At 36.6% G+C, this 24693-nt stretch overlaps 1 pseudogene; it reads right to left on the bottom strand.

Moving 5' to 3' along the window:
* Window positions 1–4695: 4695 nt before the first annotated feature.
* The window catches only part of LOC122136811, a 30784-nt pseudogene continuing 10786 nt past the window's right edge, over window positions 4696–24693 (bottom strand).

Below are 24693 nucleotides of genomic sequence, written 5' to 3'. Positions count from 1 at the left end.
TTGTTGCAATATAAAGTGCGTTATAAATGAAATGTATTATTATTATTAACTGACATCTCTACTGTACAGTAGACCTTAATTTGATAGGAAATAAATCTGCAAAAGGAGGGAGATGAGAGAGCAATCTTTCCACAGCTCTACTGCCCCATCTCTGTTTCTGTTTTTGCATTAGGGGGTGGGAATTTCCAGTTTTCAAGTGACAGCAGCAGTTTACTAACTTCAGTCAGTCACACAAAAGGAAAAATGGAAAGATAAAGAGCTAACGCATGGGATTAATTGCTGTAGATTATATATTTTTTTTTCTTTTATGAAATTATGTCTTGTAAGGGACAAAATATTGAGGCCCCTTCATCCAGTTTGGATGTGTTTCATTCTAATTGCTTAAGGACCCAAAACTTCTTTTTATAAATCTAGGTAGCTTATAATTCCCATTATAATGTTGAAATTCAGACAAGTAATGAGTTTACAGTTACACCCTTATTATATGAAACCACCTACTACAGTCAAGCCATTGAATACTATGGGCCTTTAAAAAATATGTATTTTTCATTCAGGTATACCTTTTTATTATATAGATGTAATATTTTTTCATTCTATCTTATTTTTATTCATTTATTTTTCATTTTTTACCTTTTTTGACACTCAATAACCCATTGGGGCAGCTTTATGGCTGCACCTTTATTCACCACTTTTAATGACAAACAAGATTTGTTGTGTTAGTATTCAAGAGATTATAAGATAGGATGCAGCTTTTTTTGGGGTTTGGTCCTTCGTTCGAATGTCCTTCTACTTTAATGGGCATAATAGTTATGAATAAAGATTGATCTGTTGAAAGCAGTTATTTTGAGTTAGATGCCAAATGCTCCTCCCTTCCTATACAAATTTGACACTGACAGGTATGAATACAACATAATTTGCCCACTCGGCAACTATAGTTTGCCACACCATTCTTATCATTGATTTTCAAGGAGAAAAATACAAAAAACTGGGGAAAATAAAATGCTGAACATGTTTCACATAGGACACAATCAACATGACTATATGCATGAACACCATTCAGCAAAAAATTGTTGGCACAAATGGGTGTTAAAGACTTTGTTCTAGTTACTCCAGCGACTACTCGTTCCTCTCCTGTGGATTTATAACAGGGATAACCAAAATGCACAATTATTTTTTACACTAAAGTTTTTAAGTGATTTTATCTAAGATGGATAACCACTATTTTGTATAGGGTGTCGGTTGTGGGTGGTTCAGGTAAAGCCTGTTTTATGGGGACACAAATGTCTCCACAAAGATGGCCAATTAGCTGAAATATCTTGAGTCCAATGAGGAAAAAAAAAGGTTGTTTTTTGTAAGAGTAGGGATTTAGTGTAGGGGGAGATACTATAAAACCCATTACTCCTATGGAATGCCACCATAATGACAGGCAAAAAACCAGTGTGTGTGTGTGTGTGTGTGCCTACTTACTGTAACCATATTTTGGGGACAAATTGGTACCCAGAAGTAAGCAAAACTTGACAAACAAAAATCATCCTAAAACATTGCTTTGTTTTTTTTTGGTTTTGGGTGGTGGTGGGTGGGTGTTGGGTGTGTTGTGTTTGTGTGTTGAGGAGTGTCCTCATTGCTTGGTAAAAACTTGTGTTTTGCTATTGTGATTTTTTTTGTTTTCACTTATACATAGAGTGCACAGCAAGACACAAGAGAGAGGAAACTGATCAGAGATTGATCAGAGATGTATCAGAAAGAAGGGAGAGAGATGGCATCAAATACAGCATTTACATGACATTATGCCATGTGATACGTATATAGAAGCATTACCATGGCAAAGACTGCACATTACTTTAACTCACCCTTCATCTGAAAAAATCAACTAGAAGATTCAGTCATATGGCACAGTGAGGACATTTACTGCATTGACCATCTCATACCTTCATAACACTTTTGATAAACACACTGGATAAATACTTTTACAAAAACATTATTGATTTTATGTGAGATATGAAAGTTAGGTAATGTAAGTGTATTTTCTAACATGATAATTATTGCCTGTATTGCTGTAATTATTTTAACAACAAAGGTGATTTGAAACGTGAATCTTGCATCGCTTACTCTTGAATGAACTGATTGTTAAAAGTACTAAATTGAAAGAAGATCATACTGTTGTGTTTTGGTGATTAATTCAAATGTACATATCACAATGTCTTCTTGTGTTTTGAAACAGTTGATTATTTGGAATATAAATATGCGAAAACTACAATGAAATCATGAGATAAGGTTTTGAAATAATGACTGTGGTTGTTACAATGTGATCAGTTTAAAGTTTTGTACTAAGAAGGTTTTGTTACATCTCTTGAAAATAGTGCATATTGAAAAAAAAAGAAGAATTAAAAAAAAAAAAGGAAAAATGTAAAGGTGACCTATTTTGCTCCTTTTTACAAAATGTAATATTAAGTTTCAGGTGTCCCTAGGATGTGTCTGGGATGCTTCAGCTCAAAATACCCCAGATTGTAAATATATTGTTTTGAAAAAGCCTATTTTTAGTGGAAGCAGAAACAGGTTTTCGTGTATGTCTCTTTAAATGCAACTGAGCTGCTGATGTCTACCCCGCCCCATTTTCCAGAATAGGGACGTTGGGCTTAAAGCCATTAGCCCTACCTCTGATACTTTGTACTTGCTAAAAAAACAGGTTTGGTTTTGATTCTTAGGTCTATTGGGCTGAATGGGAAAGGGGTTATGTTGATTAATAATAGCTCGTTATTAAGTTTAAAAGGTTGCCTCATATCTTATAGATGGGTTTTCTAAGCGCACACATCAGTACCAGAGCGCACGCACAGGAAAACGGATGTCACCACAGCATGTGAGTACATAAAACTAAGCTCTCTGTCATGTCTTTATTGAACTGAAAAAGTCACTTACAAGAAAATGTTATGCTCCCTTAAAGGGTTAGCTTCACCCAAAAATGACAAAGTAGTCATAAATACTCATCCTCAAGGCACTTTTAGGTATATATGACTTTCTTTTTTCAGATGAATCCAGTCGGAGTTATATAAAAAAATTGGTCTTTGATTCTTTTTCTCAAGCTGGTTTAATGGCACTCAAGCAGGGTGTGTTGCAGCGCTTCAGTCCACAAAGAAGTGTATTTTTAAAAAGCGCCGCTTTCTATAACAAAAAAAAAAAAAGTGTCACCACCTCACCCCGGCTTAGCTCCGGGGGGTGAACAAAGGCCTCCTGTAGCAAATCGATGCATTTTTGTAAGAAAAATATCCATATTCAAAACATAATAATCACTTTAATCTAGCTTGCGACAACAATTCTACACAGAAGCAACTCTGGGAGGATGATGTATAAGGTCAGCATTGCATATGCACCGGTGAGCCTCGTGAAAACCAACGTTTGTAAACAGGATTAAAAGAAGCAAAGTTTCCTTACTTTAGCAAAGGAAAATCAGTCTCCTCTTGGCTTATATCGAAATCCTCCCACATTGTATCAAACTTTCAGCGCTACTATTTTGACACCCACGCCCTGCTGGTATTTTAATATTGTATTACAGTGTAATGTTTTACCCCAGTGGCACCTGTCATTGTCACTGCATTGTTCAAAATGAGTAAACTATGTTACTGTACAGAGCTTGTTTTTACAAATGAATGACATGTTTGAATTTATTTTCTATTGCAATAAACAGAGTTCAAAGGGATAGTTTACCCCCACCACTGAAATTTGTCAAAATCTACTCATTTACTCACCCCCATGTCATTCCAAACCTGCATGACTTCACTCTTCTTTTGTGGATTCACAGAAGTAAATACACTGAAAAAGTGTCCTTGTGCTCTTTAATCATACAGTGATGAAAGTCATACAGGTTTGGAAATGGCATGCGGGTATGCGGGTGATTAAATAATGACAGAATTCTAAATTTGGCTTGGCCCAACTCCCTATCCTTTGATGTAACCTAAAAAAAACTCAAAACTTCTTCACATTAACTCAGAAATTCTGCCTCACAAAAATATATACAGGCTATCCTTAGATCAGAGACATGCGTTGGTGTTTCACTATAGTGTGAATGAAGTCTTTGTAACGTCACAGAAGCATGGACTGATGGTGCTGTCCACACATTGTAAAGCAGCGAACAGCAGAAGTCATCGATGTCTTTGTTCTGCTAACGCTACTCATGGCTAAAGCTGGGGAAAGATTCTCAGAACTCCAGAATTCCAGGGGTTTAGTTCCACACAAATGAGTTGCTACAGATCTGTGATCTCTAGAGAAGTGTGACCAAGAGAGAAAATTAAGCATGAGACTGAAAAAACAAAACCCACAAAAAGAAGTGGTCTTTTCAGTAAAGGTAAATTGAAGCTGTCCACCACACTGTAATATCCAACCCCTTTTTTTATTCTTTTTGCATTTGCTTTACACAGTTTGTGACACTTAGGTCAGCTAAGCAATACCACAATGATAAAAATAAAAGCAAACTGAAGTTAATAAATTAGAACTCCTCTGTATAATGTATTCACCACAGCTGTACACTCCCATGGGGCCATATATGGGGGGACACTATGACTCTCCCATAAATACAGTCTTTTTTTTACAGTCAGTCATATTCATCAACAACCATATGATGTACTGTGTGTGCATTTAGTCTACATGATTGTCGCAGCCTCTTGGCTCTGTCCTCCCTGAGGGTCAGAGCGTGTTGGTGGTTCAAGGGGTAGCGGCTTGTGAAGGACTGGCGGGTTGAGATGATTGGTATGAGCTTAGAGGCCCCCGATTAGTTATGCGCTTGAGAGCGCGGCGCGAGGCGCTTCTCTTGAGGCTCGGGATGGCTCTGTCACGTTGACGGACACCAGTGTGGTGATGTGAAAAGACGTCCTCGGAACACTGTTTACGCAACCATAGCGGGATCGAACATTCCACATATTACCCGCAACTGCACCCAGCTCGCGTGCTCGTCAAACTCCCCCTGACAGATGGAAAGAAACAAGTCAGCTTAAATGTACTGTGTCAGAATTATCAGAGCGAATTTATGTTCTCATTTCTCAATTTCCTTGTCACTCCTTTCTCTCTCACGCTCTTTAATGGAAACTCTTTTTGGTGTGTTCATATGAATTACAGTAAAAGCTGCTGACCCAATGTCAAAGCAAAAATAAACACGCCACTCACTGTTTTTTTCATTCCCCTCCCTTCTGCGCTTTTTGTTCATGTCAGTTGTTTTTTTTCCGAAAAGGGTGCACAAATAATACATGAACCACTCTGCTAAAATGTAATTTCTTTTTCTAACAACCCAAAAGGTTCCATCGCTGAGCCAAGTACATGAACATATCCTATAGGGTTCCTCTCCAACAAACATTTAATCGTGTGCCTCTAATGCTTTCAAAAATAACAGGTTAGGGGACACAGAATTGCACCATTTTTATGTGAAGTGACGTCTATTCTTTTCATTACAGAGCAGGAGCGAATTATAGAGAGAAACTATGTGTTTTATAATGACATGTTGACTACAGCGAGTTCGACCCGCTCAGAGCATTGACGTACATAGAGGGAACATTTTCTACTGCCTCTCTCTTCGTTCAGTTTCTGTGTGTAATATAGAGCATTCTTTTAGTGCCTGGTGCACCACGCTTAAAAAATGGTTTCGCCAAAACAATATAAGAGCAGCTGACATGACATTTTCTAAACTGTACCATCAGTCCAACCTGCCAGTATGTGTAAGATGCTATACTTCCTACTCTAAACCTATTTTAAAACAGTACCCTTGTCATATAGCCATTGATGAAGGCAGGGCTCTTAATCTTAATAAAACAACCAAAAACATGCCCTCTTAAATGATTTTACAGTTTGCACACCTCTTTTTTGTCTCAAAATGAAAGCTATTAGGTATATGTACTGGTAACTTGTAGCAGATTCCAGACTATGTAAAGGTATGTACTTGGGTCGTTGTTCTCATTGTTTGTGTAGCAGCAGCCGAATAAACACTAATGTCCTCCTAACACAAGCTCTCTTTGTCTCTTCATGTTTCAAGTCCCTGTGTGTGTGTGAGAGTGTGTATGCAGCGCTCACCTGTTCATGAGTGACAGGTATGAGTCTCTGTTTGGACAGTTCTCGTAAGGTGCTGACATCTGTTTCTCATATCCAACCTTACAGCCAACCAGCACCAACTTTGCATTTGGACAATACTCTTGAGCCTCCACCTGCGCCACTGAAAGAAGGAAAGAAAGAATCTGTCATATGTAAGTCATGTTAGATAAAATCAATCCATCCTGCCTACTGATCTACACTACCGTTCAAAAGGATCATGTGACACTGAAGAATGGAGTAATGATGCTGAAAATTCAGCTTTGCCACCACAGGAATAAATTTTATTCAAATAACTGTTCTTTTAAATTGTATTAATATTTTGCAATATTACTGTTTCAACTGTTCCTTTCTTCCTTCTTTACTCAGCTTCTAACAATGCATGCAATAGCTAAATTTTGGGAGTAACATTTAAATATTTTATTTCACTTTATAGTCGATACTTGCAATAGTTGTTTATGCTGTGATACAGTGATTCTGTGGCACATTGCTTTTGCTCCTTGTTGTTTATGTGCACATAATGAGTGCATAATGTAGTTGGTGCATACATCTGAGAGAGAATTAGGGAAGCAATTTGACCAGTAATTGTATGATTACTTACAAACACGCGACACTCATGTACATCTAAATCAAATTGCACAATATTTACAACAGTTTTTAACCAATTAGCTATACAACAGCGTAGTAAACAACAACAGCTTTAAATCTCCTTTCACATCAGCATAGCTTAAAATGACCCTGGTAAGACCCTTTCAGGAACATTCCTGCTAATGCAGAACCATCCAAAGCCAGTTATACAGACAGTTTGTGTGTGTGAGAATGGTGCATGTGTGTTGTTCACCAGCCCCTGCAAAGGTTCAGCTATCTCAGCTATGGCTCCATTTCACAGGTTCTGAATGTGTTCAGCCATCCATCAGACAGTGCTGTGATCTTTAACCTTAAATGCCACCATTAACTGGCCAATCGGAAGTCACCGCCTGCCTCTCAACATTCCACAATGGCCTTTAGCTCCGCCTCTGTGGCCTCAGAGGTGAGATGCTGAAGTCATTGGTGTAAAGACATTCAGTGTGTCTGCTGTAACAAGGGTTAGCAGATGAACAGTGATGCAAATTAAAGGCTTTTGGAGAAATTTTGGTATAATTACATCAAAATTAAATCACTCTTTTTATAATTAAAAAAAGTTATATTTTTTCAAATGTTTAGGTTCTGTAAGACTTTTTTTTTATGTTGTTTTTTAAAGACTCATGCTCACAAAGGCTACATTTATTTGATTCAAAATACAATATAAACAGTAATATTTTGAAATAGTATTACTATTTAAAATAACTGTTTTTTCTATTTTAATGTATTTTAAAATGTTATTTATTCCTGTGATACAAAGGTAAATTTCCAGGATCATTACTTTCAGTTCTAGTGTCACATTTTTTGTTATCATTGTCGGCAACCTTTGTGCTGCGTAATATTTGTGATACATTTAATTTGGTGAACAGAAAGTTCAAATAGAAAAAAATAGAAATAAAAATCTTTTGTAAAATTGTAAAAAAAAAAATTAAAAATTAAAAATTAAAAAATTAAAAAATGGCACTGTCACTTTTGGTCAATTTGATGCATGCTTACTAAATAAAAGCATTAATTTCTTTAAAAAAATTATAAAACTTACTAGGAGTAGGCGATATGACCAAAATCTTATCACAATATAAGTAATTTTTTTTTCATGGTAACGATATATATCACAATCTAGTTATTTTTGCTTTAAATAAGGTCTTTATAATATCAACAATTTTGATTCCATAGAAATTTCAGAATACCAGCAATATCACAAAAAACTAATACTAGCCTAAATAATAATAATAATAATAAAAAAAAACTTGAGCTCACTAAAAACAAGTAAACAGTCAGCAATTAAATACGAATAAGAAACTAATTACAAGCAATAGGACAAAAAATTATAGTAGAACAAATAAATAATGCTACATACATTGATTATATAAAAACACACTGCATATTCTTCTCATTGTGTAACTTGTTCATTGTGTAAATTAAATATAGATTTCTTCTTATTAAAGTAATAAAAGTGATTTAGTCAAGAGCTGTGAGAAATTTTCTCTCTTTTGTTGTTTCTCTTTTGTAGTTTGATTAACATGAATGACAGACAGCAGGAATATTAGACTGCTGTCACTTTAGGAGCTGCCCAGATCAAATTGTCCTTTTTTGCTTGACTTGCAGTTTGCAACAACACAAGCTTGTTTAAAAACCCAAAGACGTTCAGCATGTTTTCTATGAAATGTCCTATGTGCTTCATGTTTTTATGGTGGTGTGAAAACATGAAAAAAGCACCCCTAAATATGATCTGACTGAAATGGATTTCCAGAATGTGATTTGAATAGGAAATTCAAACCGCCATATGAATCATCTTTCAAGATGTGCTCGAAACTGGTTTATTATGTAGTTTGTTGTGTATTTCTGGTGATATTTGTATTAATGTATTTATGAATGGGTTTCAAGTAACGGGGTAAGTATAGTATTGTTAAATTATTTGTTTAGTTATTTAGGGTATCTATACTTTACTGGAGTAATTATTTTTCAGCCGACTTTTTACTTCTACTCCCCTACATTTTCACGCAAATTATCTGTACTTTCTACTCTTACATTTTAAAATAGCCTCGTTACTCCTATTTCATTTCGATTTGTTTCATTCCGGCATGTCTTCATTCAAAAAAAAAAAAAAAAAAACTATCAGATAAATGCGCCATCCGGATGAAGTGTAGATTTGATTGTGGTTGGATGAGAAGTATAAACATATGCCATTCCGACACCCTATTGGTTTGTCATTGATCCACTTCAGCACCTACATATGGCTAAGTATGCATGGCCGGGACATAGCCAGTGTTGGGTTCGTTTATCAAAAATATATATATATTTCTTAAAGTTATTATTTCTCACTACTGGCTCATTTATCAAATGGATTGCTTTCTCTGCTCCTCCGAAAATTCATTTTACTGTAGGCAGTTGGTGGCGGGCGTTTGAAAAAATAGTGTTTGCGTTGACGATGACGTATTGTGATAAGTGGCTATACCAACTTTGTAACTCGTTATCCCCTCGTTCAACTTTTAAAAACATATCGAGGGTGTTATGGTGGGTTTCCCCATTCCATACCTCTCATGTTTTTAAATAAAAAATGTATTATTAATGATTGGCTTTCCAGCTTTGTATTTAAACTATGCATGCACAACATGATGCTGTTTTGTTTATCATTGTTTAAGCAACTTAGTATAATTGGTTTATAAACATTATTTTAAATATTATTCACTTAATAGTCATAATACTCATGCTTCTGTAAGCGTTATCTTAGTAATATGTTGCTTCGATAGAAACCTCTCTTGTGACCTCGGAGAATATCTAACAAAAAGCTACTCTTCAGCCTGAACTGAAATTATGCATTTAAATTAATATAATATAATTCGAATTTTGATAATACACAAGTAAAAAAATCGAATTTGGTTTTTTAACCATTTGAAGAAGCCCCTATAGCAGGCGGTATGTAGGACGAAGATACAGGGAAGGTATCAATTAAGAAGGTATCAGGTAAATAAGGCGATTTTCATTTTTATTATTTGATTAATTACACGGTTAATCATTCATTCGTGTACAGCACTTAAGATTTATTGCATATATTAAATGTAACAAGGGGTGCTTTGTTTACTAAGCCTGTGAGCAAATTTCTTAATTTTCTTGTCCCATTGCCCTAGCAGATTCCTGCAGCTAAGCTTGGAAGGTTTTTTGATGACATGCACTCCTGAAGTTTGACTTTTGCACCATTACAATGTACTTATAGGCAACTGGTCATCCTTATCTCTAGTTCTTTAATGTATTTGCATTGTACTAAAGTCGTTCATTTTCAATGGGGATATACTGGCTGAAACAGGTAACCCTAGTGCATCAAAAATTTTTTCAACATGAACATTTAATATAACATTATAGTCATTATGGCTATGGCCTTTAGAAAAAATGTTTTTTGAGGGAGGTGGGGCAGTGGTAGCGACCTAAGCTTTTGTTCTTAGCTGGAATTTTTCCCCTTACATTACTTTTTACTTTTTATACTTTAAGTAGTTTGAAACCAGTACTTTTACACTTTTACTTGAGTAAAAGCTTGAGTTGTTACTTCAACTTCTACAAAGCTCTTTTTATTACCTAGTATGATATACTTCTACTTGAGTAATGAATGTGAATACTTTTTGACACCATTTGGATTTCAATCAGATTTGCACAAAAAATCAGATTTGAATTTGACGAGTCTGAATGAGGCATGACACACAAATTACACTATGTTTACACGGATACTTGCAAAGACAGGTATTTTGGCACAAACAAGTGTGCATTTAACAGTTCAGAAACCATATAAAGCGGTGAAAATAAATAATACGGTGGAAATCAGTTTTATTTTGAATTAATTAATTAATTAATGGTCGTTTGATCGATCTAGAAGAGAGAATAGTTGTGGTAATGCGTTACGCAGCGTGCTGAGATCTCTCTCTACAGACAATTCTACATTACTTCAAAAACGACGATTTTACACCTATAATGTATTAATATAATATAGCGATCTAGTATTAAGGCTATTTTGTGGCTACAGATAGGAAGCATTGACAGCAAGTTTATGTGCAAATGTGATCTCCTACCTCTCTCTCTTTCGCTCTGTGTGTGTGTTTGTGTCGTCAATTAAAGCGGTGCATTAATATGGAGCGGTGATTAAACTGACTTGGAACTACCTGTGCATTAGCGGTTTTTACTGCATGCCTGCCAGTAATCAAGATCAGTATTCAGACAGACCATGGAATGAATTCATAATGTGCCCCTCTTTTCTATATCATCTGGAAAATGCTTTTTCTCACCAGACATATACTCAAAAGACTTCAAATCAAAAAACCCATTGGGGAAACATTCAGCGCGTAGGTCTCACACCCTCATCAACCCACCAGTGATGGCATCTGTGTTTAGGTTGTGTTTTGTTGTAAATCCACACAATGCCGTCATCACTCCCAGTGCTAAACACCCCTACAAACAAATACTTATATGAGTGCGAACAATTACATTTGTGTTTTCACTAGCGAGACTAATCATACCGCAGAAATATGTGTGTGTTTAACATCTCCAGCTTATAAGGTCATTCCAACATGCACTGTTTCAAGTGCTAATACTGACACTGTCTCGTTTTTTGAAGATAAGAGAAAAGAAAAAAAGGGAAATAAGAGGAGATTCTGACCTTATTAGGGATGCTGTCCACGCGTCTTCTCTGGTCATGCTGATATCAAAGTAAATGAGCACAGCATCTACAGTCCTGGATGCAGCCAGAGGCCTTGCGTTATCATCATAATCCTGAGGGACCCTGCAGCACCTGTAAACACCGTGAGGGGGTCAGGATTGAAAAGGCTTCATTACGATAAAGCTGATGTTAAAGAGGGAGGAAACACTGCTAATGAAACTTGCGAGATGCTTTTATTAGTAACATACAGAAGAGAAATGATGTACAGTGGTTCATACAGCGGTGCAGATGATACAAAAGACTGATGTTTCTAAGAGTGCCTGAACGGGAGGAGAGGTCAGTTTAATTCCAGCCTGGTAAATTCTTCCTGCTGGCTGTGTTCAGGGAAGAATAGCATTTTAACAGTAGCATTCATACTATTTCTGCAGAATAAAGTATGTACACTGTACTGTACACATTGTGAATTTTCTAAGCCACTCTTGTCCCAGGGCTTAGTCAAGTACAGTCACCTTTATTTCTATAGCGCTTTATGCAATACAGATTGTTTCAAAGCAAACGCACGGTAATAAACAGGACTCGATGCAAAACCATGCGTGGCGTACGTAAGACAGCTCTAAAAAACACAATAGTCATAGCTCAGCTCAGTTCAGTGTTTTGTTCCAGGATGCTCGTGTTTCCCCACAATGTGTCCCAACTTGATTCTTACATTTCCAGTGTATGGAAATGAACCAAAAAATAAATCCAGTATTCAGACAGACCATGGAATAATTCAAAATATTGCCCACTTCCGTTTTTTTTTTCCTATATCATCGGAAAATCTTTTCTCACCAGCATATACTCAAAAGAATGCAAATCACAATCAGACCAAAATATCATTGAAAACCTTCAGCGACTCGGCCTCCACACCTCATCAAACATAATTGTTGGCATCTGTGTTTAGGTTGGGTTTTTTTTGCCTCACACACTCCCCACACACACCCTGCCGCATCCACCATCCCACCCACACAAGGGCCTAAAACCCACCCCAACAAATACTTCTATTAGTCGACAATGATTACATTGTGACTTTTCACACGCACCCCAGAGACTAATACTGCAAGTATGTGTTGTGTTTACAACTACAGCTTATAGGTCATTCCACATGCACTGTTTCAAGTATATACTGACCTGTTCTCTTTTTTTTAAGATAAGCAGAAAAGACAAAAAAGGACATAAGAGGAGGCCGATTCTGACCTTCTTAGGGATGCTGTCCAGCGTCTCTGGTCTGCTGATATCCAAAAAGGGGGGGGGGGGGTGCAGGATGAGCACAGCATCACAGTAATGGATACGACCCGAGGGCCGCACATTATCATAATACGAGGACCCTGCAGAACACAAAGCACAGTGAGGGGTCAGGATGAAAAGGCTTCATTACGATAAAGCTGATGTTCAAAGAGGGGAAACACTGCTAATGGCGCTTGCGAATGCTGTGTAACATACAAAATGATGTACAGTGGGTCTAGCAGCAGTGCAGAGATACAAAAGGACTGATGTTTCTAGAAGTGCATGAACAGGAAGGGAGAGGTCCAGTTGTGTTTAATTCCAGCACAGTAAATTCTTAACTCTTTGGCTGTGTTCAGAATAGCATTTTTAACATTAGCATTCATACTATTTCTGCAGAATAAAGTATGTACACTGTATACTGTACACATTGTGAATTTTCTAAGCCACTCTTGTCCCAGGGCTTAGTCAAGTACAGTCACCTTTATTTCTATAGCGCTTTATGCAATACAGATTGTTTCAAAGCAGCTTCACAGTAATAAACAGGAAAAAAAAAAAACAGGACTCGATGCAAACAAAACTAAATGCTTCTGTAAGACAGCTCTAAAAACACAACCGCCCCCGTCATAACTCAGCTCAGTTCAGTGTTTGTTCAGAAGTGCTCGTGTTTCCCCCCCACATGTGTCCAACTTGAGTTTCTTACATTTCCAGTGTATGGAAATGAACCAAAAATAATACACCAGAGATTTTTAATGTCTCAGTGCAATTTTAATGTGTTCTATTTCCAAGATAATAACTGGACACCATTAATGCAAAGTGATGAGGTCATCACCAGTGTTATTTTAGTATCATTGAGATACTAATTATATTTTTTATTAATATTTTGAATACATTATTATTTTTATATTTTCCTTTTTAATTTTAACTTTTAATTTTAGTTACATTTAGTAATTCTAGTATATAGTACTTTAAACACATATAGGATATATAGAACCATTAAGTGGAAAAAGTAACTAAATGGAAAACAGGCTGAAATAAAATAAGGTTTATATCTTAATTAAAAAAAATTTTTCCAGTTAGCCAGTCAAAATGTTTTTCTATGGTTTTAGTTAACTATTACTACATTTCGATAATACATTTCTATTTCAGTAGCATATTAGTACAGTATCATGCATGTTGTTGTCACATGACCTCTCAACTGAATTGCATGATTTAATTGTCATTAATCACAGAAATTAAACCCATAATATTAATTTGATTTTGTGTAATACTGGCTAATTTGTTTGGCAGTGCAATCAGTTTCAGTTCATTTATGTTGTTGAAAATAGAGAAGATGGTCAAGGTGAGATCATAATATTTTTGGATACATAATAGAAAATTCATATTATGTAATCAGTTACTTTGAATGGGGTTGTGAAATGCCACTGTCTAAAATTTGGGCATACTCTCTGTCTCTCCTGTTGAACTTTGCATTCATCTCCTCATCTTCTGTCCTTCCCTTGAGTGAGGACAACAAATCCAGCATAGACAGAGAGCGATAGGGAGGGAAAGAGAGAGAGGAAGTGTGACAGTGACAATGAGTGTCTGAAGGCACTGATCAAAGCTATCAGTTATTATGGGCTGGCCTCAGGAGCCACCTTTTGAGCTGCATGTCCCACAATTCCTCTGGCAGGTCATGTCAACCACAGCCAGGAAAGAATGGTCAAATCTAATTTCCTAGATGAAGTGCAAATAAGGATAAGATGAAACTAATAAAAAGTGTTCAGAGAGACAGACTGGAATGAAAAAAAAAATGCATGTTTCTATCGTCATATTGCCTGTTTGTTATTTGTTGCCAAGTTGAGTGTGCTAGCCCACAGGGACACAGAAGCACTTTTATTCTGTTCTCCATACCAACAGCTTCTAAAATAAACTTGTTTACTTAGCTATTAAGTGACAACATACCGTAGACTTCAGTTGTTTTATTTTTACATAAACCCCATCAATAATCACCAAAACCCTAACCATACTCTAAAAAACAAGTACACCTTTACCTTCACAAAAAATATGATTCACGCATTTTTATTATATATATATAATTATACATAGAGAGAGAGAGAGAGAGAGAGAGAGAGAGTAGATAGATGAGAATAATAACAACAAAAATTGGTAATACAAGTTAATTGGAATCATCTATCTAATAATAATAATTTATTTTATGTATGAATTATTTTCCTTTCATTCCTTACATATAAATTGAATTTAAATTATTACAAATAGTAATACATTCCATGTATTATTATGTATTCCATGCATTCCATGTAATAATAATAACAACAATAATAATAATGTATGCCATTTATATGGTGCTTTTTCTTGACACATTTGGAGGGGGAAATCTCTTTAACCAAAGAGTAATAATAACAACAAAATGTCAAATTATTTTTATAAAAGTGTAATAAAATTTAATGTAATAATGTCTGAAATAATAATAATAATGTATTATTATTATTATTATATTTCATACATATGCCCAAAGGGACATTGTCAAATTTTTGTTCATACCAGATTTAGCTCCTTCTCTGGACAGATTTGCCCCCAAGGTATAGCTCAATAAACCCACACCCACACACACACACACACACACACACACACACCACACACACACACACACACACACACACACACCCAGAAACCGTGTTTACTGTACAGCTGCTCTGCATCTCAGCCTCTGTGTATTTGTATGTGTGTGTGCTCTTTTCTTAACACTCTTGTTGTCTCTTTTTTTTGTCTGTTTTTCTATTTAACAATTTGACAAGTCCTTCTCATTTATGGTTACTCTCCTCTGCCAATCCAAAAACATGCACGCCATGTAAAAAAACACAAAAACAAAATAAACATTAATTTTCCTGTCTTGTTTGCAAATGGGTGTTACATGTCTCCACAGAATTCGTTCAGCGGTTGTTTTCTTTGTTTTATTTTCGAGACATTATTACTGTGATTACATCTGTAGTGCTAGTTAAGAACAGCTGTTGTGTCTGTATGAAACGCTGACCTGAATGTTTGCCAGTAAAACATTCTCCTCCTCCAGTCCCTAGATTCACCTCTCGCCAGCTGTGCAGACTGTTTGTGTGTGTGTGTGTAGATGAAGCAGAACTCTATGGGATGTCATTACAGATCGTTGAAGATGTAGCCGTAAGCACAAGAGTGTTCAGTTAGCTCAGTAGCAAACACACATATGCATCACACAAACATCGACAGACACTCATCAAGACCCATCAGAGAGACAGCGTGATTTACTGTGTGATGTGAATATGTGTTTATGTTTGCAATTTTTCTAGATCTAAACAAGCTAAGGGCAAGGCATGAAAAGGTTAAACTAAAATGAAGGATGTTATGCTGGCAGAGAAACAATGCCTGATGGTTGTAATGAACTGAAATGTTGCATTAAAATATCATTACCAGTGTGTAGGAATTAATCAATGGCCACATACCCCACTGTAGCGTTTCAACCACATTTAAATATGGGAGGTGAATCTCCAAAATTACAGTTCTCGTGTGTTATAGAACAGAACTAAAAAAACTAGGATGACTGACACAGTGGTAACCACAGTAGTGTTTTGCATCTCGTGCATTTGGTATTCGCTTTTTTTGACCTATAATATTACAATGACCAAAGACTCATTATGTCCAGCGATTTTAACTAAAGCCCCGTCGACAGGGCCACTGTGTTTTGTTTATGTTTGGAAAGTTGCTTTACAGAGTGTGCTCTTCAAGGGATGCCATGTCCACTTATTATAAGTGATGCTTGTTAAGCATATTTGTAGATTAGTAAAATAATGTTGACATATTGTGGGTTAAGTTAAAGTTTTACAACACTGTTCCGGAACAGTTCAAACCAAAGATTCAGATGTGTGGACGAGGACTGTTTCCTGTGAGAGTATCCTACAATGCCGGTGTTCTGACAAATAATGCTGACTCATAGCCTGTAAGTATGTTTTCATATTTAAAGGATTTGCCACTGACTACTCAAACGTGAGTTTTGAGCAGTGTAGAGTAGCGCTTGTTGTTTTGTTGTTTTCTGCCGATCACAAATGCAGACATGGGTTTTATGTTTACATAGCGCGATGCAACGCAACACATAAAAACACAGTATAAGTCATTATAATCCGTAATTATATCCCCACTAGATGCAACAAATGCCTCGTTTGTAATGGGTTTTTTTCATCACAGTATGGTAAGGGGCGTAACATTTCCGTCACACGCTTGAGGTATTCGGCCAATCACAATGCACTGGATAGCTGGCCAATCAGAGCACACCTCGCTTTTTAGAACGATGAGCTTTGTAAAAAAAACAACGATGAGTTCAGAAGGCGGGGCATAGAGGAGAAACGATAATGTACAGTATGTGGAAGATAATGTGGTTTTTGAACCTTAAACCGCTTCGAAACATTTCATTACACCAAATACACAAAATAATGTTATTTTTTTAGCAACGTCATATGACGGCCCTCGTTAATTTTTCTTTAAGCTCTATCCGCAACATATGTAGCATGCTGTCGATTACCATTTTTCAAAACTCAACTCTCAGTCTCTCAAAACAAACAAAAAACTGTATTGACAGATATGTGAATACAATGGACGTTGTATGATTATAGCCTACACTTCTTCTAAGTGGATTTCTGTAAGCCATGTTGTTTGTTTTTGGTGTTATACAAACTGGGAAGGACAGTTAAAAATTATGAACATTCTGAGGAAAATGCTGAAGAAAGCATACACAACATAAAAGCAAACCAAATCACACACCGTTAAACAAAGGGAGGCCTCTCATTACCATTCAACGTTCTCATTACTCATTTCTCATTAGTCATCAAATCATTAGTTGCCCTAGTTCTCCAGATGGCTGAGCCAAAAACATTCATCCAGCTCTTCATTTTACAACTGCAAAGTCAACTTTCACACACTTCATTACAAATCCACAACAAATCTTGACATTATGACAAATTAAGATTATCCACAGTTACATCTTTTTGTAGCTTTCATGTCAAAACTTCCTCCTTTTATCACAAAAAAAATGTTACAGAAAATATTACTGGCAAAGGTACCCTCATTTAGATCTAAGAAGATGCATATTAGTATCTTTAAGGTACATATTTTTACTTAAACATGGCAATTTTAGTTTTGGTGCATATAAATACCCTTCGAAAAAGAATTCGGCTTAAATGTTCAGAGACAACTGTATTATCATTGTTTATTAATTAATAATATATTTATTATTTTACTGTATATAATAATAATAATAATAATAATAATAATATCACAAATAGGAAACTGATAGTACATATATTTTTAAATATATTTATTAAAGTGACATTTTTAAATCAGACTTAGCTCACTTCTAGGGACAGATTTGTTTCATATGCTTATATAGTTTTCTAGCACTTAAAAAACTAATTATTTTTATGTAAAAATGCTTCCCTTTATCCCAGCTGAAGACAACAATAACCAGTTGTCAATTGGGGGAAAAAAATGGTTTGGTTGAAAAACCTACTAACAAGTTGTCACGAGAAAAGATCTTTTAAAGCTGATTCTGTTTCTGGCTCGTCATCGATGCTAGAGATGGAAGGTCAAGTTCAAGTTGTCATTGCATTGTGGGATACAGTTTTTCATGCAGTGAGCTCTGTTGTATACTGCTCATTTTCTCAAATGGTAGAAGGTCCATTTGGTATTCTATGCATGGAAAATTTGCAGTGTATAAATACTACAAAAATAGCAAGAGAGTAGTATGCTAGTATGTATTTTCCAAGCATAGCCGGCGTTGTTTTTGAAAATGCATTTGGTGGCACAACTGATAGTACAGAAATCACATTTATGACCGCTGGAGCACAAAACCAGTCAGATTTATACATCACCTGAAAGCTGATAAATAAGCTTTCCATTGGTGTATGGGTTGTTAGGATATAGCACAATATTTGGCAAAAGATACAACTATTTGAAAATCTGGAATATAAGGGTGAAAAAAAAAAATATCTACATAAAATAAGAAGAAAATTGCCTTTAAAGTTGTCAATGAAGTTCTTAGCAATGCATATAATAATCAAAAAAAATTGAGTTTTGATATATTTTACGGTAGGAAATCTACAAATATACTATTTACTTAAATAAAAGAAAAATCAATCATTTTGAACCCATACAATGTATTGTTGGCTATTGCTATAAATATAGCCCGTGCTACCTTAAGACTGTTTTTTGTGGTCCAGGGTCACCTTTTAATGTAATGTGGCCATACGTTGGGAAATGATTCAGTTTTAGAGCATTTAAATACTTGGTTCTGTTCGTATTAAATTTCATCTGAATTCGTTCCACCAATTACAGATTGAATCTTTTTAGGCAACTTGGTATGACTGTATGAGGTTCATAAAATAGATGTTAAATACATACTTTTTGCACACAAAGCTGCTTGGGGCCTGGCTGATGCTCAAGAGGGCTTACTGACAACATTTTTAAACAGTGATAAAGTTCATAACCAGCTGAACTTATTCAACCACAGTCCACGCTGAAACAGATTTCTTGTGTCCCAGACCGTTGTTATTAGAGCACTTACAGGTAAAGCGAAGATTTACTCTCAACAGGGTTACAGTTTGACCCGCACAGCCCTACAGACCAACAACAACAGCAGGAGAGGAAAACATTCCCATAGGAACTTAAAAATGGAGTGGACAAGAAAAGAAATTCCCATAAAAGGACTTTTATAGCGGGTGGGGAAACATGCAGAGGCCTAGAGTGGGGATTTATGGGTCCACGCTCGCTGAGAAACCCCTGAAGTGTGTGTCAGGATGAGTGTGTGTGTCAGCAGTGGTGTAGCTTAACACCCAAGTGTGCTAAAATCCACACTGACAGCACTGTCTAAACATGCATGCACAGCTTTGAAATATTACTGAGTTCTGGCTAACTTGTTGTTGGTCTGTTGCGTTATAGATGAGAAGCTTGAATCCACACAAAGCCATTTATATTAGAGATCTCAACCCCAGATACAGACCACAACTCAAGAGCAATACAGGATCATATTCTACTCTGTATTCATAAGCCCTGCATTGTCTACTGTGTATTGTTAAATCAAAGCAGCAGAGTTCTGCTTCCTGACTCTTTGTAGTTCAGACATCACATATTTGAGAAAATGTTGCTGAAACAACATTCTCTTGTGAGTCACTCCAGAAAACCAAAAAGCCATGTTTAGTCTTTCTCATACAAATTCACAAGGGGTCAGGTCCATGGGAGCGGTCAACAGCCAGGAGGGACAGGAATGAACCTTGTCCATGCATAGACGAGAATGGCACCAGGATTTGTGTTACAGTAGAACTTTTGCAATTGCATCTATCTGTTTATCTATCCATGAAGAGGTTTCAAAATTTACACTCCCAGACTGTTCAAATCAGTTTGACGCCACTAAAGAGCACAATGCTTCACAGTCACTGGCTAAGTTTGGACTGGAATACTAGTATACTACCTTTTGCATACTGCCTGATTTTATATGGATTTTGATATAGCCTAATAAGCCTATATAGAGATAGAGAGAGAGAGAGAGAGAGAGAGAGAGAGAGAGAGAGAGAGAGAATACATTGTCATTATATTGACTGCATTACAAGCATGTTTATATAGTCCACCCAAAAATTTACATTTTGACATTTACTCACCCTCATGGTGTCGTTCCAAACCTGTATGAGTTTCTTTCTAATGTTGAACATTAAAGAAGATATTTTGAAGAATGCTGGTAATCAAACAGTTGATGGTCCCCACTGACCACTGCCTTCCGTATTTCTTTCCCCACTATAGAAGTCAAAGGGGACCAACAACTGTAAGCTTGTAAAATATCTTCTTTTGTGTTCAACATAAGAAATAAACTTATACAGGTTTGGAACAACATGAGGGTGAGTTAATGATTCATGCACATTTAACGTTTCAATCTAAATATGTGTTTTGACAGGGTGAATTGATAATTAGTCAAAGATAAAGCTTAAAAATCACATTGACATTACTTCTTGTTCATGTCAAGTGATATAGTATACAGCCATATCCCCTGTGGGTACATTGCACCTTTTGGTAAAAGTAAGATTTTTCAAAAATAGGTGAATACAATTTAGCTTACTATGTACAGTATACAAACTGCAGAAATATTATGTGAAGTATGTAGCATGATATTCCGAGAAACTGTTTCATTTGATGCCAAGCCGGATCTCACCTGATGTGTCCCACATGTTCAGCTCGATGCGCTGCTTGTCGATCATCTGCAAAGCTGGCCGTGTAGTTCTCAAACACTGTGGGCACGTAATTCTGCAATGCAAAAAATCATAATACTTAGTCCACGGGTCGCTGTGATGTTTAAAAAGTAAGATCAACCATTTTTGTTCATCCTGGATCAACATTATTGTCCAAAACAGTAGACCTAACCCTATACCTAGCCCCTAAACCTAACCCTGCCGATAATATATCCATAAAATTATAACTGAATAAGAAGGGTGTAAAAGAACCTAACTCTGGTTGTCAGGCTAAGACGGACATTTCCTGTGAACTTGTCCTCAATTCTGATTGGTTTTGCTTGTAATGTTGTTTCATGTTACAGATTACAAGTTACTCTATCTAAAATGTAATAGGCTAAGTAGTGTAACAATTTCAATTACTTTACATAGGATATGTAACTGAATTACATTTGATTACTTTTTGATTACTTTTTCTAAATTTTGTATGAATTGAAATGTTTTCAACTGTCAAACAATCATTTTCAAACATGTAAACTAGGCAGAGGTTAACCTTACAGTACTCAACACTGATTAGTGTGATTTTTGAAATCCTCCATTACTTGAATTAAGAGTTTACAATTTAATTGTAAAGCACAGCTACCACAAAATAAGGCCTACTTTGAAATCATTCTGAGATTAAATGACTGATTTAAAACCATAAACAAAAAATGGTTTATTAGCTATTGTACTGTTTTTTGAAATCAAATCTTTGCATAGTTATGACAGGAAACACGGGCATCTAACAATGCCTTGGAGTGAATCTTAAAAAAATAAAGCATATGTATAAATCCAGATAGTAACTAAAGCAGTTATCGAATAAGCATGTCTCCTATTCTGGTATAAACTTCTGAAACATTGGTGTCTCATGTTGCAGTCAATGGAATTTATGAAAGGAATGAATGAAAGAAACCAATCAAATCAGTATGTCAAATCAGTAATTTAGTTAGCCTACATTATAACTAGTTAAAGGGATACTTCACCCCAAAATGAAAATAAGTTTTTGTCATTAATCACTTGTGATTGCATATGGCCCCCATGTCGTTCCAAACCCGTAAATGCTTTTGTTCGTCTTCGGAACACAATTTAGGATATTTTGGATGAAAACTGGGGAGGCTTGTGACTGTCCCATAGACTGCCAAGTAAATAACAGTGTCAAGGTCCAGAAAAGTATGAAAAGCATCATCAGAATAGTCCATCTGTCATCAGTGATTTAACCATAACGTTATGAAACGACGAGAATACTTTTTGTACGAGATCGCCCCCATTAACGAGCTTCATCTGGTGGCAAAGAAGCGTGTTTTTGGTTGTAAGGGAGAGATAACTTGTTCAGAGATTCCTGAAAAACCCAGTGTTATGTAAACAATGGATCGAGTTTGTTTTTTCCAGGACAGCAATGGAGTTTCACAAGTGTGTTTGTTGACGAACGTTTTATAAACAAGGCCGTTTGATACTGTAAGATGGAGTGGTCCTAAGATCCCGGTCATGATTCAGAACTGCAGACGGTAAGTGAAACGGCATCAATGTTCTGTTTTGTTGGCATTCTGCGCTCAAATGCTTGTCACTCTTTAGCTTCGCCCGAGGCACGCCTCCAGGAGCTTGGCTTTTTCCGGAGAGAATCATAAAGGTGTCTCTTTTTTCTTTTATAAATATGATAAAACTAAAGAGTTTTTGGAGATATGAAGGATGCAGTACTACTCTATATGTACTCAAGATTACCATGAGACTGGGGTGAAACTGTGTGTGTTATGCCACCTTTAATGACAAAATTTTCATGTTACGGTGGAGTATCCCTTTAAGGTCCTTGCACACTGAGTCCTGAATTTTCAAATGTCTTTTTTTTTTGCGGGGATTCGTATTCGATGTTCCCTTTCCTATCAAAATGCTTGCTACGGAGGTGAAAACGCAGAAAATCGAACCTGATTGAGTTTTTATTTTTTATTTTTTTTATTACGGACGAAGGTTTTCGGAGACAGTTGTGTAAACGTGATTGACACAACATGAGGTCTTAGTTAATTTTTTTAACGTGCAAAAATTTCTGACTCAGTGTGCAATATGACCTTTACTCCCCAACACTGTGTAGGCTATAAATAATTATCAATAGGCCTAAATAATTACGGTTTACATTTGTATCCTTGTACCTTTGATACTAATTATAGCGTAGTTGCTATGGTTACCCACTCCTTGAACTTGATTTCTGAACACCGTATCACAAAATACTAGGTGAGTTTGACTTCATGCAGCACCGCACAAACGATCGCAATCTAACTTGAAGCAGTGCATGCCGGTTAGAAATTTTGTCCGACTTGAGATAGCGCAGATGCCACATGACTGTCACGTGTGGCATCAGAGTACCGCGCGAGAGCGTTTCGAGAGCAGCCCGGCTGACTCAGCCCACCGCAGTTTGAGTTTCTCCAGAGCGGCTGCAGGAGTTGCTTGATGATGACACAGCTGTTTCACGATTGGCCAGATTCACCGCATGACAACGATCACGTGGTGTTCGGAGGGTTTTATTGCGTACCTTTTCATTTTCAATAATGGCCGACAAATCTGTTTTTAGAATGTTAAAAGCTTTTTTACTGTAGTCGCACTGTTGTATTGAGTCTCGTTTATCATACAACACTGAATAAAAGCACATATACCCCCACTTTATTAGTATTTAAATAGTAGCTATATGAATATTGTTGAACTTTATTCTTGAAAATATATGGTGCTGTATTAAGCAGTATGTGAAAACGTTTCTAAAATGTGCTGTGTATTTGACTAATATTGCATTTAATTCACTTCATCTGTGATGCAAACACCGGGTGAGTGTCCCTAAGGGAGCAGAAAAGTGTCCGCTTGAGGTGTCTATTTTCAACTCCGGCCCCCCACAGCAGAGGGCGGCTACTCTCGTTGATCGCCGTCTGTCAGTAGTCCCCAGAACACAAGATCCAGGGGGTGGGTTGGATCCACATCTAGGGGGTGTAGATTGGTAGGTTTGGGGGGGAGAAGGGTGGGTTTACGGGATCAGGGGGGTGAAGACAGGTAGGTTTAGGTATATGTAAGGTGGGAGGAGTTGGATCTGGATCCAACCACGCCCCCTGGATCTTGTGTTCTGCAGTGAGGACCATCTCCCGTCTGTAGCCGTGCTTCACCTCGAACGCACTACTATTGATAGTTTTTCACGTGACGTCACACACTCATAGAATTTTAGGAACGCCGACAGGCAAGCTTATGAACCCAGAATATAAACACAATGTGCAAAGTTTCACGTTAAATGTTTTACCGTAGAAAACCATTGTAAGGAAAACACTGAACCATATTTCGACCTCATCTGCTTGCAATATGTAAAACTATGCATACATTAATACAGTGATTACTGAATTTGATCTTCTAAAACTTACATTTTGTTCACATACCTTTGTTTTTATTCATTTAATACGAAGAGTGATCTAGACGTCTTGGCGTGCTGTGAAACGAGATGGAAAATTGAATAGTTAAAATTGTGCGATGCAGTTCTATGGATGTAATTGGCACACTCGGGATAGGGTCTTCGCAGGGCCCGGTGTCACGTGAACTGAACCTATCATTAGAACTCATTATACTCGCGATGCGTCTACACTGGATGCGGCGCGCAAACTTATCCGCAGTACTCTGAATTCCGGTTCTATTTATGTCGTGGTGACACCACTTTCAAAGATTTTCAACGTAGCTGTGTCGCGGTAGGTTTGTCGAACGGTGTTAAGGTGCGCTAGTTATTATTACAATTCTACAGCTAATATATTTTTATTATTCTTAAAATATTCAAAAAAAAGCCTGGTCAGTCAAAATTTGAAACGTTTATAGTTA

This window comes from Cyprinus carpio, chromosome B3 (genome assembly GCF_018340385.1).
Source record: "Cyprinus carpio isolate SPL01 chromosome B3, ASM1834038v1, whole genome shotgun sequence".
NCBI classification, from domain to species: domain Eukaryota; kingdom Metazoa; phylum Chordata; class Actinopteri; order Cypriniformes; family Cyprinidae; genus Cyprinus; species Cyprinus carpio.
This window is presented reverse-complemented; position numbering and strand designations above follow the sequence as displayed.